This window comes from Larimichthys crocea, chromosome X, assembly GCF_000972845.2.
Source record: "Larimichthys crocea isolate SSNF chromosome X, L_crocea_2.0, whole genome shotgun sequence".
Taxonomy (NCBI): Eukaryota; Metazoa; Chordata; class Actinopteri; family Sciaenidae; genus Larimichthys; species Larimichthys crocea.
This window is the reverse complement of record NC_040020.1, coordinates 20,614,260-20,632,441: the sequence shown is the minus strand read 5'-3', so window position 1 is coordinate 20,632,441 and position 18,182 is coordinate 20,614,260. Positions and strand designations below refer to the sequence as shown.

Sequence of the window (18,182 nt, the reverse complement as noted above, 5' to 3'; positions counted from 1 at the left end):
AATTCTGCGTTCAGCATTAATGGTAAATGTGCAGGTTACCCATTATACCACCCCCATACCATCCCAGATGCTGGATTTTGAGCTGTACACTGATATCAAGCTGGATGGTCCCTCTCCTCTTTAGCCCAGAGGAGGCAGTGTCCATGACTTTCAAACAGAATTTTAAATTTGGACTTGTGAGACCTCAGGACAGTTTTCCACTTTGTCCCAGTTTATCTTAAATGAGCTTGGACTCGCAGAAAGTAGTGGAGTTTGTGGCTCTGGTTCATATATGGTTTTGCATGGTGGAGTTTCAGCTGTCATTTGTGGATGTCGTGACACACTGTGTTCACAGACGATGGGTTTTGGTAGTGTTCCTCAGCCCATGCAGTGATGTCCATGACAGAATTGTATCATGGCCATCCAATATTGGTTTTCGGCCTTATCCCTTCTTATGATTCTCTAAATCTTTTAATGATATTATAAACTGTAGACAATGAAATCCACAGATACTTTTTAATTTTACATTGAGAAACATTATTCTTAAACTGTTGCACAAAATTGGTGTATCATTTTCCAAAAACAATCAAATTTCTCAGTTTAACATCTAATAAGTTTCTTTGTGTTCTTTTCAATTACATATGGGGTTTCATGGAAATGGGGTTATATAGTGGAAAACTGAAATCAGTCCCATCCAATCACAAGTTTTACACTTATAATTGTTCCAACAACTCCCTGTGTTAACTTGCCACACATGAGAGGACCATTTCTTCTATGTCACACAATCTTGGGAAATACACCATCACAGTATGAACATATATTGTTACAATGCATCCTCCCTGAAATATTATATCCCTGCTATTATTTGAAATAACCTAATTAAAAAATAACAGGATATAAGAACCTATAAAAATATTTTACCGGTTGTAATTAAATTGTGATATCTTTCATTACTCAGCTGACATCCAGCCAGGGGGATATGATTGTGTTCAAATAAGTTTTAGTCTGCTATCAGCGAGGACCCTCCTGTGGACATTATCTTTATGACGAGCACAATCAAAAGTTGATTTATGATAGAATTGTCACTGTTGCACAGCAGTATTTTCCCTGTAACAGTAAAGTGCGACACTGTGAGGACATTGGTTTCTGCAGAGTCCACATTTTACACTTTTTTACACTACATTTCAAGGTCAGTCTCTTTTTTTTCCAAATGATATTTCAATAAACTTATTGAACATTAACATCTCTTCTTTCATAGATTCTCTCTGTCTGAACACCAAGTCCTGGCAACTCCTGACATATGAGCAGATAATGTCGCTGAGAATGACTGGTCAGTTAGGAGTGAGACGCTTGATAGATACGGGTACAGATTCATAACTGGAAAGCCAGACCTGATTGTATAGAAGATCTATTTTAACCAGGGTCAAAGTAACACATATTTTCTCTTGTTACTGTAAAAGTTACAAGTTGTGCCTGTATTTTTAAAAAAATCTATAGTTTTACTTAGTAATTTTTTATAATTAATTAATTATTGCACCTAGTGACATATCAAGACGTGTGTGTGTGTGTGCGTGAGTGTGTGGCCGCAGGACACACCTTCAGAGAATAGATGCTCTGCATTCAGCTGACACACATGAAAACACACATGTTGAATCTGTACAGGCTGAGGGTCTGGGTGGTGTGAGAGGTGCAGAGCAGCGAGCAGTCAGTAAACAGAACAAAAAACAAACACACAATCCATGACTATGCAACGAAATGATGGATGATGTCATTACGTACAGTGTGCAGGACTCACAAAATAATGTTCAGAAAGGTGATTACAATAACAATCTTATTTATTATGGCAACTCATCGCACAGATTAGTGTCTGCAACCAGTGCGTTGCTTGGCAACTCACCGTTGTATGTGTGTGCACTACACAGTGCGTAAAAACTGTACAGTCTCTGCAGACACTGTGGAGTTTATATTGTTCACACATCTCTGTGTTGTCTGCTTTGGATCCAGTTCAATTAAATCCAGTTTTATTTATAAAGCACCAAATCATAACAGATGTTATCTCATGACACTTTACATATAGAGCAGGTCTAGACTGTACTATGTATACTATTATTTAAAGAGACTCAACAGTGCCCTCCATGAGCAAGCACTTTGTGACAGTGACAAGCAAAACCTTTCTTTAATGATGTTTTATTCTATAAAAAGTGTCAGGATATATGGTTTAATAATGCTTGTTGAACCCGTTGTGGGTCCATATATTTTAGATTTATTATAATTTTTATTCAATTTATTCGCTGCTGTTCTGTTTTCTTGTTAATTGCAGCGAGGCTACACTGAGGCAGAAGGCTGTACATTTATAAATGATCAGTACAGTCAGAAATAGACTTGAGTACAGTATTCTAGTGACTTAGAGGTGAGTTTACACCAAGGGGCTTCATCAACACAGTGCTGAACACATTATACTATCATGCCACTGCTATTTCTGTGTTGTAACAGCAAAAATCTGGAGCCCTAACAGTGAGGCCCATTAGCAGCTTCCTTCATTATTTTCCCCCAAACTGTAGAGGCCTCAGCCTGCCTCCCCGGTTCAGTTAGTGTGGGCCCTACAGCATCACAACACAAAGCAATTTGCTCTGAATAGCCACCCAGGACATTTTCAGTGCATTATAGAGGCAATCAGCATCAGCAAGTAAACTGGAGGAGAGCGACACTGAACGACAGAGCAGCAGAGAGGAAACAGAACCAGGAATTGTGTGAGAAAGACGGATAAAGAAAAAAACAAGAGGCAGATGGAGAATGAGACGGAGAGATGTTATCACATTACAGACGGCCACAGAGCCGGTCAAGGTGCTGGAGGGGCAATAAAAGGACAGCATAACACACTGTAATGGCAAGAGAGTGAACATTACATACGGCTGACTCAGGGTCAGTGTTGATGATAAGGCCCCCGCTGTGTCCACAGCCTCCATGAGGCGGGGGTCCTCAGTGGACCTGATGCTAATATACTGTGCATCATATTAGTTATTAGATAGGAACACATTATGTCATGGCTAGTTATTATGGAGAAGTATTATTAGTTATGTTAATGGGATTTTATCTGCATGTGTGTTGACCCAAGCAGCCATATTTTTTCTGCAAACTCATCTATGCAGGTGAAGATCCATAAAACACACACAGTACCCCAGAGTCTGTCCTAACAGGACGACCCATTCTGAAGTACCACACTTTGTTTCTGCCGAAAGTAGTGGTAGTTAGTACTGCGTTACGATGCAGCTCAGTAAGTACTGTACATCAAGGTCCTGACAAGTCCTGGATAAAGGACTGTTCCTGTTGTAGTTCAGGCCATCATTTCTATCAATGATTTAACACCGTGCTCACTAAGTTCATGACTCAGTTCTCTGGAGCGTGGTGACAGGAAGAAACCCTCTCATCAAACCCTCAGGATGACCAAACTTATTCGAAAGAGAAAATGAAGATGATCATTCAAATTATTCCCCAACTTTAGAGTTAAGAGTCCAGTTTCATCGCAGACTAACATGCAGCTTCATCATCTTGTGGTGAAATGTCAACAACTGAGCTGATGGTCAAAGTGAACTCATGGGGATGGTAGACTGGGTTGTTTGAGATCATCAGAAGCCCAAAGCTTTGTGAGAAGGAGGAGGAGAGATTTGGGTTTACACCAATTGTTGTTTATCAGGGAACAGACTCCACCACCTTTGGTCTATTTTTTCTTCCTTCACATACACAAATAGAGATGATTGGGTGGTTTGATCTGGTACGTGATTGGGTCAACCATGTCAAGATTAAATAGAGGATGCCACAATTTTTTGCGTGATTCATCCCGGACTGTCGGTTACTGAGCAGGGGTGGACTTGGTCTTGGGCTGTCAGTCCATTCCAAACAACAGCTCGTCTTCCCAGACGTCTTGATCAACTATCTTGATCAACGAGTATTGCGTTATTATAACCAAAACTATAAGTACTGTACAAGCAAAAACCCAAGCTGTAATAAACATGAATTATACTTTAAGGCCTTTGTTGTCACTGTCACCACAAATGCTTCATGAACAAATGGCATAAATGGGATTTATGCTGATGAATAAATAATGAGGCGAATTGCTGTTTTGTAGTGGTTTCCCCAAACACTTCCTGTTGCCACAGAATGAAGACACTGATCTGAGAGAATACATGGAGGAAGGAGAACAAAGAGGAGAAGTAAAGAAGAAGCTGTCATTCCCTAATGTTCCTCATCAACATGAGCCTGACAAAGAATGCAGATCACAGGAAAAAAAAAGTTTTCCATCAGACCATTTCATTACCATGGCTGTGCCAGATGGTTTGTAACACAGAACCATTTGGGAAGTTCCTGTTGGAAACTGTATGAAAAAGGGCAGACGCTTTCAAAAAATACTTGACAGTTGATTCGACTGTCTTTCTATCACCATCTATCATGAACGTACTTCAATCAGATCAACAAACCACATAACGTATTCAAACTCTTACCGAAGCCAGTTAGGAGAAAATTGGAAAGATCTTTTCCATCAAGAAAAGCTTTCAGTGCTGTTCATTGTTCTTCTTTAAATAGGAAATACTCTCCTGTTCTGATATATTTGACTACTGTGGTTAGGACACAAATGCATACGTAACTCGAAGCTTGGCAATATGGATCCTCACATGATTTTGGGATCTTGCGAGTGCAGCTTCTCAACAAAGTTAACAATTTATAGAGGAACTACATTTCTTGTTTTTCTCAGGCATACTTGTTGCAAACCTTTGCTCTTGGCACAGACAATGTCAGATTGACACTGATGAGTTGAGAAAATTAAAGTGACCTAGTCCAATTTATTTTTCCATTTTCCCACTGGCCCAGCTCGTCTTAAAATACACACCACTTATCGTAAAAAAAAATCCTCAGTGTCAAGTGTGGCCTTGTTTTTTACGCACATGCATGCAGTGACACATTCTGATGGTGCATGTGTTGCTATTGAAAGCTCATTGTTTTGGGGTTTTCTTTAAGATATTTCTTTGTCCTTTTCAAGCTTTTTTTGATAGAGACAGCTGAAGAGTGACAGGAATGTGGAAAGAGATAGGGAATGACATGCGGGAAAGAGCCACAGGTCAGATTTAAACCCTGGGCTGCCGCGGCAAGGACTGATCCTTTGTACATGGGGCGGCTGCTCTACAAACTGAGCTAAACGACACCCCTGAAAGCTCATTGTTGATAAAAGACAAATCAGTTTTGGAACACCTTCTTTAAAATGTACAGTAAGGCTGTGATGGATTATGACTCAGGCAATTAGAGTTGGGGAGTGTTACTCTAATAGGCTATTATGCATCTTTTCTAATTAGATATAAGACATGATGATACATGAGGGGGGTATTAAAGGGATGCGGTTCTAATTATAAACAGGGAACTTTTTAATTTATATAAATATACTCAAGGATTATGGATTTACAAACACATGTGAATGTTAGTTAGAGAAGTTTTTCAGGTCTAATGAAGGGCAGCAACAAAACGACAATGAATGCTTCATGGTGTTTGGCAGGCTTTCTTTGTATTCAGCAAACAGCCTTGGGTTTTTCGCTCCAGTCCTCCATGCTCTGCTGTGAGCCACACCAAGAGCTGTGTGTCAAGCGATATAGTACCTCTTCAAAAAGGATGAAGGGAGTAGAAATGTACTGCGCCCCAAATTATTGATGCTATAGCTACAGGTGACCTCTGATATAAAATAGGAACCCAGAGTAAACAAGTAATGGAAAAATGCCAGCTGGGCCGCATTGTCCTGGCAGAGTTCACCTCATTTTGAATCCGAAAGCAACAATATACAGCCACACAGTGTTCTGTGCCTAATAAATTAAAAGAAACACAATGGCAAGTACCACGGCCAAGCTGGAATGAATTGAATGAATAAAATAGATTTTCAAAGCTCATTTAAAATGCATGAACAAATTAAAAATGTAGCTGATCTGAACTTCCATAATCCCATTAACATCACCACCAATAAAAACTATTTCTTTGTAGTACTAGTCTGATACTGAAAACTACCATGCTGAATGTCCCTCTTAATTAATTTTCTTACTAAATCCACTCACACACTGCAGCTCATTAGTCATCTTCAGAAACCTGCACTGAATATCTGTTATTTTCAGTACTCAGGATTCAATTTGAGATCTTCCTTGTGTCCAAAACTATTAATAGCTTGACCGGACACCACATAGAGATGGTTTATAAAGTAAGGGTAGTTTATAAAACCAGCAGATCTCTCAGGTGTCAAGGTACCAGTGTCCTTCATCTCCCTGGAGCTTTCTCCAGAACTGATGAGAATTTATCTCCGAGCATACAGCAACTTGCAGCAGTGTTGTTAATCTGCCTGATATGTCTCATATTTTCTCCAAGAAAGCAATTTTAAAGGCTCAATTTATTTTACAGTTCTTTTCGATCCTGTTTATGAAGAGTATGAGCTCCTTCCCTGTGGACTGAGAATTGGACTATAATAGGCTAGTTAGTATGTAGAGTATGTATTTTATTTTGGATTATGCTGAAGTTCATTGACACTTTTTATTCTGTTTATTGGTCTCATAAAGCACTGTAAGCATTCTTATTCTTTTTTTCATTTTCTTTGTTTCTGGTGCTCTTTCTAACTTGAAAGATTACATAGGTGGCCTTTCATTAAGCTGTTCAGGAGGCATGTGGAAGCAGAGAAAGAGATGATGATGACCTTTGACCTTCAGCAGCTAGGTGCACCACCATCTCTGGTAACCTGTCTGAACTGTGTGTCTGCACTGGACAGCCAAGGCCAACTTTGCTTTCATCGGCCTGCCATAGTCAGTCAGTCTGTCTGTCGGACACATGACATGGACATATAACAGAGAGCTCAGAGGGAGCAAGTAAGGATCTGTGTGTCACTGAAAGACAATGGAACATGCACCTGAAACTTTTTTCCTGGTGTTATGACTGGTCATTTTTTTGTGTCGTAGTCTCTGTGTTTTTTGTGTGCCTTGCGTTTTCTGTCTATTTCACATGCAAATAGGATGTGCCATCCCCAGGAGGCGATTGGTGGACTAATTTTCGGTCCTAGCCCGTGATTGGCTGCAGCTGAAAGCACCTGAGATATAAGGAGCCAAGATGGCGGCCGTCAGGTGGACACTGGCACTTCCTCATCCTCCTCCTCTCCCAACTAGCCACATGGCCTGTTGTGAAAACCTTTGTATGAACTTAGAATTAGCTTTTTGTTTGAAGAGTATTCTGTGTTTTCTCCTGTTTTTCGTTAGTTAGGAAGGTAAGTTTATTGTGATTTTGATTTCCTGAAGAAAGAGATTTATTTTCTAGATAGTTTGTTTTGGTTGTTGTCTCGGCCTGGGTCCACCCTGAAGATGATTCCTTAGTTATAGTTGTTTGATATTTTGAGTTTTGTAAATAAACCAATTTTCTATTGTACATAACACTTGTTTTAGTGGCTACTTGGGACTCAGGGAAGATTGGGACACTTATGTCGTGTTATGCTCTAGGCCCCTAGACTGGGGCATAACACTGGTCTGCTGATTTCTGGTGTTCTGTCATCCTACAGAAAGCCACCTCATAACTCTGTTAATAGCAGCACAACAACTGAAGCTATAGCATGAGATTGGGATGAGACAAAACATCCTGATATGTATTCTTCACTGTCAGAATATGGCTTTCAAATGGCGCAAGCAGCTAATATTAACAGACCACAGCAGCGACTGCAGAGAGGTTGTGAACGCTGGTCTGAGGTCAGCACATCAGAAAACCGCACTGATATTGAACTGACAGAGAGCAAAGAGTGTCTTTTGTATTCATGCTAATAAGTTTAATACTATACTATACACACACACACACACACACACACACACACACACACACCCACAGTATATTGTGCTTCAAAACTAGTGCTTCTCCTTCTGTCTGACACATACATACATCTGACTGTATTAACCACTGAAACTGAGCTAAAATGAGCTCTTTTCTGCCCATGGCTGAAACTGAGACCATAATTCACGCCTTTGTTTCACCCAGACTTGATTACTGTGATACTTTGCTGTCTGGTCTGCCACATGCTGGTACAAAAAGGTTCAGAATACTGCAGCCAGAAAATGTGACTGCATTATACAAATTTTAACTTCACTTCGCTGACTTCCTATCCACATCAGATCAGGCTTTAATGTGCCTCTGATGACTTCTAAAATTGTAAATGGTCTTACCCCTTCATATCTGATCTCATTATAGCTTGTATCTCAACCCGTGCTCTATGCTCTCAGCATACTGGGCTCCTGTGTGTCCTCAGAGTTAGAAAGGAGTCAGCTGGCTGCAGGACCTTTTCCTATCGTGCCCCTTTCCTTTGGAATAACCTCTCTGTTGCTATCAGACAGTCTGACTCTGCTGAGGTCTTTAAATATAAGCTTAAAACTCCTCTTTTCACCCTAGCTTTCAATTAGTGCTCATCCTTCGATACCTCGGGCCTTGTCCCTGTAATCCTTACGATGGGTCCTCTCAGTCTCAGTGAATCTATTAACTTCGTCTCTCTCTCCTGGCTGTGCATGTGTTCTGTGTTTGTGTCTGCCTGTCTTATCTGTGTCAATGTTGTGCTGCCTCTTCTCTGTTTGACATCCTTTCATCCTTCTATTTCTCAATGGTTGAGAGGAGGTCATATAGCTCAAGTTCAACCTATCCGGCAACAACTAAAGTTGCACAACGTCCTCCTGGATCTAGACTCATATGTTTTATGATATACATCTGTCTGTAGTTTTGGCAGCAAAACTGTAATTTCCTTAGCTGAGGATGTTGTAAGATTCTAAAACCCCTTGAGGTAAATTGCGATTTGTGACTCTGGAAATAAGATTGACTTGATTTGACTAACTAGCCATTGTTATTCATGTTGGCCGATTTAAATTTTCCAAGACTTGATGATATTCCCATCAAGCTAAACTTTGTGTTTAGTGCTAATTAGAAAATGTTATTATGCTAACATGCTAAAACAAGGTGGTGACAATGGTAAACATAAGACATTGTCACTGTCATTATTAGCATGATGATGTTAGCATTCAGATTTCAGCCTCAACCAAAACCACTGGCATAATTATAAACTCTTTACCCTGTTTATTTACTTATTTTAATATTGTTACTTTCTTACAAATCTATGTGCCGTAACATTTCAAGTAAAATTCAAATCTCTCTAAGCTGCTAATAATAAGGTGTGATAAGGTAAATAATGTTATAACCTGCACAAACTGCAATCAAAGCAGCTGTTCTGAATAAAATTGTTATGCTAATTGGCAGAGATTGGTGAACTGCATGCAATCATGATATAGATGACCATACCCTACAACTCATTAAGACATAATGAGACTGACCCAGTATCATTTACATGATATGTGCAAATAGGATTTCATTTAGATTAGCATATAAGGGAGTTTAGCTGAGAGCACGTTTTGCTGATCAGCAGTAGCATTATGATTTTGTTCATGTTTGGTCATTTCAAATGGACCTCTGCTCTGGTTTGTCATGTAGAGCCAACAAAGAAACACTGTACAGGATACTGTACTTCAACAACAGCTGGCATCTGGCATTTTTTGATGTGGAAACATAAATTTACACATCATGGCACACCCATAGCACACACTCAGGTACTTCTACAAACGCATGCATACAGAAGCATTCGCACACAGAACTCCCTGAAGTCAGCACATTTCTAGATGGCAAACAAGCCTGGGAGCTGCTTAGCCATGCTGGTCAGGCTTCAGGCATTACCAGTGCACATAACATGAACCTCCCCACACACACTCACAGGGCTGTAAACATTAGCAATATTTTCCCGTTTCCTCTGCAGGGCAGACGAGAGAGCAGTAGATCTTAAGGAGGGGCTGAACCCTTCACTGGTAATAATCTCCTTTACACTTCACACTGCCAGGGAGATGAATCACAATAGAGGGTGTCACTGTATGTGAGAGAGGGAAGGGGGCCCTGATGTGCTATGTGAAGGCTAGTCTTTATGGTCTTTGTGTGTGTGTGTGTGTGTGTGTGTGTCTGGATTCTGGGGTGCAGAGAGAGTTCAATGATCGTCTTCAGATATGGTCAGCAGACCAGGGGTGCAGAGCTGCTTTTATTAATACAGAGTTTTAATTACAACTACAAAGTGAAAGAAAAACACAAAAACATACTCTGCTTTTACCCACCTTTTCAGGCTGATACTATACTTTTCTTTTTTTAGAGATAAGGTAGGCAATATGAGAACACAAAGTGTCAACACAAAAATATAGTATGTTTAAAAAATAAGATGAATACACTGAACTTTCTTATTCCTATTAACTGTACTTTGATCAAGGATTTTATTATATTTATATTATTATTTATATATATCTATTTATATATATATATTATATATATATTATATATATATATATATATATATATATATATATATATAGTTTATAATGCTTGGCAACAGTAATTTAATATAAAATATTTATTTAAGAGTAAAAGGGATTGACAGGAAACGATGGAGCATAGTGTTCCTGTTTTAAATTTTAATGTCACTGCTGATGCCCTCACTGTTTACTGTTCACTCTCCAGTACTACTAATGCCAACCCATTTTACACATTTTTTACTGCTGTTGTTTCACATTTAAAGCGTTCAACTAACAAAACAAGAGGTGGCTTTTAATGTGAAGCAGTCACAGGAAACACAACGCATTTGTCAGTGTGGTTTGCATTGACTCATCAAAAATGGGTCTATGAAATATTGATGGTGATAAAAAAAAAACTTTGATCAGTTTTAGGCACAGCGGGGAGTAATGGAAGAAGCAAATGCAGTGAGCTTTTACACATCTGAACAAAAATATTTTTTTGGAATAAACAAATGAGATACAATGTGCAATTCACAATTCATGCAGTGATCTCGAGAGGTATTTGTCTGTCTGCCTGCTGGATGTAACCCCATATTTAACGGGCAGATAAGAGTAATGTGATAAATATCACCAGTCGTCTACCTCTCTATAAGACAGTGAATATGTGCATTTCCCAAAATGTCAAACTATCTCTTAAAAATTAAAAAAAAAAAAGAAAAATGCATGTGTGCCTTGCAAATGTCCAATTAAATAACCAGTTTGTATTCTCAGGGATCAGTCAGCATAGTTTTATTAACATTTTCCTACTCCTCTTGCTAAGATAACACGCATGTCGCATGTGTACTAGACAATTGTTTGTGTGCTGATACATCTCTGTGCTGTTTGTGAGTCTGAAGTGGTAGATATAAACCTTCCACCTCATAGAAACTTTTTAAAACGTGTACACACACCATGAATTGACCTCATGGTCTTTTCATTTCACAAAAATCCAAAACATTTCTAACTTCATCAAAGTTCACACTTTTTTATTCAGCCTTAAACGAACCAAATGAGTTGAGTTAACCAAACTCATATTGAGCTACTTCTGTGCTCAATATTTTTTCATGGCTTCATCTGAGAGCAGTCTGATGAAACAGAATCTCATTAAAGTGCAGACGGCAGGTTTGGTCACATATTCTCATATTTTCATCGATATTCCATCGTTTTCTATAACAGTATTATTGCTATTAGTCTTACCTACTTTCTTAATAACATTAAACATGACATTGTAGGTTAAGTCATGAATGCAGACAGAGAAAGACGATGAAAAACTCTTGCTTGGTCAAACCTTTGAAATAACTATGCATGCAGATTGAAGTGAGGGGACTGCTGAGACCTGAACCATGATAAAATAGAATTTCAGACTATATTAGATGATGTGGTATTCGGTCTAAGCCCTACTCAGTGTGACGTTAGCAGTGACCTGACTGATGAGAACATGGCATCGTGACAGAGACAGAGGTACCTGTCATCGAGCCCAACCTCAGGAGACACCTACGCAAAGCGAGCTGACCGACTTCTGGAGAAAACAGAAACACCAAAATTTGTGAGCAACATCTGTGGTGTGGTGACAGGCCGCAAGTCAACATCAGAGGGTGAGTTTTTAAGAACTGGTGCCTTCATGACTCAAAATGACATCCAGAGCATGTGTTAGAGGAGCTGACATTTCTGCCTATCATTTATGACACACACTTATGGAAGCAGTAACAGCCAACGTAACTGTAACTCTAAGTAATGAAGTACTACTAATATACTTCTACACTACATTAATTTGACAGCTATAGCTATTTACTTTGCAGATTCTGAATTCACATCAAAACAAAAAAATTATGAAAGTATGTATTTTTATTATCCAACATATAGCATATACAGGGGTTAAATTATGCTAGCTAGCTGGAGCCTGCAACATTGCTATGCATTTGTATTATATACTGTGAGCTCTACTCTTATTGATATAAATGGATTTAACACAATATTAGAAAGATGTTCCATATTCATGGGAAAGGAGACTATTAATATAATTTAGAATAATGTGTCTTAATTCTGTTTAATTAAAACATTTTACTTAAAGAATTTAACACCAGGAAATCTTGTTTTTGCTGACCTCCATCAGTGGAACTTCTCACTATCTACTGGTGTACTACAGGCTGTGTCAGTACACACAGGTAGGACTTGTAGGACACCTGTAAAGGACTATTTGACATTTTGCTTCTGCTACTTTAACTTAAATACAGGCTCTAAATACTTCTTTGACAACTGAGTATCAGTATCAGAAACAGTTTTTTGTGTATTAATATTTATTTTCATGCTCACTTTGATTTTGTCACTTTTATTGCTTTTTTTTCAAATGTATTGTGTCAGAATTTGATGCTGGTTTGTGTTTTTCTTTAAAGACGCAGTGTGTAGGATTTAGTGGCATCTAGTGGCAAAGTTCCAGATTGCAAACAACTAATTACTACTCGCCTCACCCTCCCGTTCCAAACCTGAAACTACAGTGGACATAAAACCTGCAAACTGCAAAAAACATAAAAGGTCCTATTTAGAGTCAGTTTTTGATTAGTCCCGCGGTTCTCAAAGCAAAATGGCAGACTCCACTGAAGAAGACCCTCTCCCTCTGGAGATATAGGATGCTAACAAAAACATAACAATTCTTATTTTCAGGTCAATATAAACTAATGAAAACATAGTTGTGCTTTTTGTATTACATTTCTGCTAATAGATCCCCTTAAATGTTATACACTGGACCTTTAAGTGCCCCATAATAGTTTAGATAACATAAGTACTTGTCAGGTCCTCCTTGAAAAACACTTAATAATAGTAATATTCTGTGAACAATAAAATATGTTCAATGTTAGTATCAACACTAATATGTATAATGGCAGTCTGTTAGTGGAGTGGAGTGTCATTACTAACACAGAAAAGAGTAATAGCAGTTGTAGTAACAATAATGCATACATTACAGTGGGAGGTTTCTCGTGAAAGACACTTTAATAGATTGCACAATATTTCAGACCAACACAGCAAACTCAAAGTCAGCAGCAGAGACCAAACACTGCTGGCAGTGTTAACATCAACAGCTTGCCTACTGAAGCCCACTGGCTCCTTCCCCCAGAGAAATTATTTGCAAAAAATCTAATATTGCCCTCTCTTCAACCAGTGGAAGTGAAAAGGAACAGGCTGCTATTGTGGTGGTTTACGGGCACTGGGGGACTTTGTACTTGGTTTGTTCCTTGTATGCTTTATATCATATTTTAAAGGTTCATACTACACACCCTCAGCGTGCCTTCATTTGTTTTAAAGTGTCACCCTGCTCTCATCATCTCCCACTGCCCATTAAACTAACCTTCATCAGAGCCATTTCTTTAATGACATCTACTGACTTCAGATGGAGTCAGTCTCATTTAACTGTCCCTTTAAAAACACCTACAGCATCTAGACTAATCAGGAATTCCAAGCAGAGAGAATCAGTGAACAGTGAGGAGTTCAGTCCCTGTTGCCTCTCTTCTGTCTGTCTGTCTCTCCCTGGTTTCTGCTCCAAAGCAGCTGCTTACCAATTGCCAACAATCGCTTTGAAGAGATGCCCCCACCCCACCCCACCCCCCGCCTCATACCGAATTCTGATTGGGTCAGTGCGATACGATTCAGTGCCATGTCTGACAGCTGTGTACCAGAGTGAGAAGGTGATGAGAGGGAGGCAGGGTTAGAGAGAGAGGAGACAGCCCGGCAGGGGGGAAGAGAAAGAGTAAGGTAAAGGCGAGTGAACAGGAAAAAAACAAAGGTGAGATGACAGAAGAAGTGGACAAAAGTGCTGGGAGAGAAAAGAGGAAAATGAAGAACGAGTAAAGGGATGTCAAGAGAGGGAGAAAGGGAGAGTGGGGGAGGAAGAGAGAAAGACGGAAATGAGACATACACAGACTTACAAAGAGAAAGACAGGATGTTTGAAGCTGCCTGTCTGACATTAAAGCAGGCTTTATAAAGCAGCTGAGCATTGACACTGAAGAGTAGGATGAGGATGAGGATGAGGATGAGGATGAGGAGATGAAGGCTCCTTCTGTAACCCCGTCAGTGAAGAGAATTGACATAACGAATAATGCAATCTGTGCACCTAACAACCTGCACCTCTGTCTATTCGACAGCCCAGATTTAGCACCGTGTACAGTATATGTTCTGTAACTGTGTAGCGTTAAGCCATAGTGTCAGTCATGAATTAATGATCATAGCAGATGTTTGCATGCTCAGAGAGAGAGAGAAAAAAAACACATTTGTGTGACATATTTGAGTTTGAAGTCAAATATTTATCACTACTCATCTTACCAACAAATCACACTCTTGCCTCGTCTGTAGTAAAACACCATATTACTCTGATGCAAATGAGCTGTTGTGGGTGTGATGCATGGGATTGGGTGCAGTATCTTCGGGAAAACATGCATGCGATACAAGCCATTACCACTCGTGTTGATCTACTCAACACCAACATTACGCCTTATGAATGGTCTGGAAGACAAGGCATTACGGTGGGCTGCGGTGAAAGAGCCCAGAGGCCTCAGGTTCTTTATAGTGAGTAATGAGGTGTGTGAGTAAGAGGAGGTGTTTGTGCGTAGGAGCTTGTGGTTTTTCCCACAGTAACGAATGAGCGTGATGGTAAAAGAGAAAAGAAAAAAACACATACTCGTGATCACACACATACATGCACAGAGTATCTCTTGGGAACGGCGCGAAACGTGAGCCAATAAGAACACATGTGTGAGAGGGGATAATGACGCTGGAGCTACTGATGAGAGGATGATGCTACAGATCAACGCGTGATTATTTCAGGGCTTGAACCTCAGAGTTTATGTAAAATGCGTGGGTGTATCTGTGGATAAATGTGACAGACAGATGGCTACAGAAAAAAAGGGGCAGAAGCAACTGTAGATAGAGAAACAGCTAGACAGACAGACAAACAGACAGACTGCTAGCAGGGCCATAACCAGGGCTTAAGAAATACTGAGGTCATGAGCCTCTTCTTTCCCCCATTTAATTTCCTAAAAAAAATACTATATAATAAATAAACATAAACAATTGTGTAATTTACTACTAAATACAACAAGTACTGAAGTACTCCCCTTCTGTTTATAAAACTCAAATTAAAAACAACAAATTGAAATAGAAATGCATAAGATATGATAATTATGACCCTGACAGCTACCTAGAATGCTATAGTGAACTGATGGAGATAGACATAGCCGTTGTGTCTGTCTGTCTTCGTTTGACTGGCTTTTGTGTGCAGATACAGATAGATAACCACATAGTTTTAATAGATAGTTACAGGACATATAATCAGGGTTTTACCTTTACCTACAATTTCTACTAGTTGTAAGGTCTTGAAAAATAGTATTGTGATAAATACTGATAAATAAGGTAATACTATGTGCAGAGGGATTGTAATTAATCTAGTGTTTGCACATTAACTTCAAATCTGGATTATATATAAAATACAAGCAGAGACTACTGCACCAATAAGTGAGTTTAGTACTCAACTAGTTGAGCAGTTAGTTAAATGTCCACTGGACAGACAGAATAGAATTAGAAAACCAGACAAATACACAGATCTTTATTCAATGAGGGATGCTTGGCTCGGTTCACTGTGATGAGGTGCAGTGAAGTGCTTTGGGCAGATGTCTATCTAATGCTCTCTGTAGGATTATTAATATTCATCAGCATCAGGCAACTGTGATCAGCAAACACACAGACACATAAACATATGCAGAAAGTTAAACAAACAAAACAAAACAAAAAAATCATCTTTCCAGGTATTATTCCCCGACTTCTCAAGAAAGGATTGATGTGAATGAGCCTTCACTCCACCAGCGAGTTCAAAAGCTGATTACCTTTCTTGCGGCAAAAACAGAGTAAACAGGGCTGTGAGCCATCGTAATGGACCATGTTGTCTGAATATTTTGAAAGGTGTACCATGGAATAAGAAATTAGTTTCAGGGAAGGAGGGGGGGGATGAAACATTTTCCAAGGCAACTAAGAGTATACTGTAGACTATCATTAAAAAATGGAGACTTCATTAAACACCATTAAGTAGACAACTATATTGGGTGACCCCACGGGATACCCAAAAAACCACAGGTCTACTGTGCAGCAAGTGGTCTGTTGTAATTCAGTTGTAACGTATGAAGCACTGAGGCTCAATATCAACCGACACAAAAAGGCCTTATGCTGCATTCACGTGGATTCAGGCAGGTGTTAGACGACAGACAGACAACACCTTCTGGCCGACATTGGAAAAATAAACTAAATGTCTGATGGTATGGCAGGTTGGCTAAACAAAACACACATGATGATACGTTGCTATGGTGATGTTGGATTGTTTCGTGTTTGTAATCACAGCAAATCTGGGCTGATGTAATAAGTCAGCACAGGAACACAAGAACAGAGCTGCCCAGCGTCCTGAGATTTACATCCATAGTGAACGATTCTTCACCTTACAATTTACATCCAGTGTCAATCATGTGTGCCAAAGCATGACAGAGTGTGTCCTCAATGTAGTGAGGCAGAAAGTCAGGGTATGCGGGTCTGGGTGATGGATGGCCGTGTAGGAATCTGGATTTCATGTCCTGTTACAGAAATGCAATTAATGGTTGTAAACCCTAACTATTATCTCTTCTTAACCTTACCAGCACTTTAGTTACCACGTGCATATACTGAACACAGGAATAATTTGAAAATGTCTGAATGTAATTTGTCATTTTGCATAATCCTAAATCAATCTTCTGGTCTGACATTTGGGTTTAGGATTGAACGGGGAAAGATATTTTGGGGGCACGGCAACTCGTTTTTGCCCCAGGGCTCACAGCAGGTTAATCTGGATATGGGGACATCCAACTCAGGACTATAATACTGTTGAACTGCTGCTGGACTAATGGCCTGTCGATATGCCTTTTTGTTAAACTGCACAAACAGTGAGCTTGTACAAAAATGAATTTAACACGACGTTCCTCTCAGTGTCAGATTGTGAATGTTTAAGACTTACTTTGTTCAATAGAAGCACTTAACTACCTGGGGACTGGGGTGATGTATCGATTGCACACACACAGAATTCTTCTGTTTAAAATCACTAGGTTTGTGCTCTCTCGTCCAGCAGCTTCTCATGGATCATGGCTGCTGCTGTGGTCCTGCATAACGTCCACTACATATATTACTACTGTCATTATTGCTGCCATATCTCCATTACAGTTTATAGTTAGTTTATGATTTGCTGCTGCTGTGCATCTGTGTCTCTCTATCTCTATCATAGGTTCCACTGCTACTGTAATCATTTTATCATTCATTGTAATTGTACAATATGTTTGTGTTGATTTGTTTTGTACACGTGACATCTATTGCACGTCTGTTTGTCCTGGGAGAGGGATCCCTCCTCTGTGGCCCCTCCATGAGGTTTCTTCCACATTTTTTCCCTGTTAAAGGGTTTTTGTGGGTTTTCCTCACTCAAACCGAGGGTCTAAGGACAGAGGGTGTCACTCCCTGTACAGATTGTAAAGCCCTCCGAGGCAAATGTATTTTGTGACTTTGTGCTATACAAATAAAATTTAATTTGATTTGATTTAGCTTTAGAGGCAGTGTTTTTATTAAGTTAAAGTAGATAGTGAGGTTTTTCTTGAATTTTTTTTTGGTTCCTTTTAGAAAGTTAGGTTAGGTTAGGTTATGTTTATTTCTTTGGTTTGAGCAGCATCTACAAGCCCTTCTGCCCTTGAAGCGTGCCTCACTCATTTGTTATATTACTAATCTGAGCTCCTGGCAACAAATAATAATTTTAC

At 39.4% G+C, this 18,182-nt stretch overlaps 1 protein-coding gene across 1 annotated transcript in view; it reads right to left on the bottom strand.

Moving 5' to 3' along the window:
- Positions 1–18,182, bottom strand: part of LOC104921546 (endonuclease V) — a 66,119-nt gene that overhangs the window by 1,136 nt on the left and 46,801 nt on the right. The gene's annotated exons all lie outside the window — the stretch shown is intronic.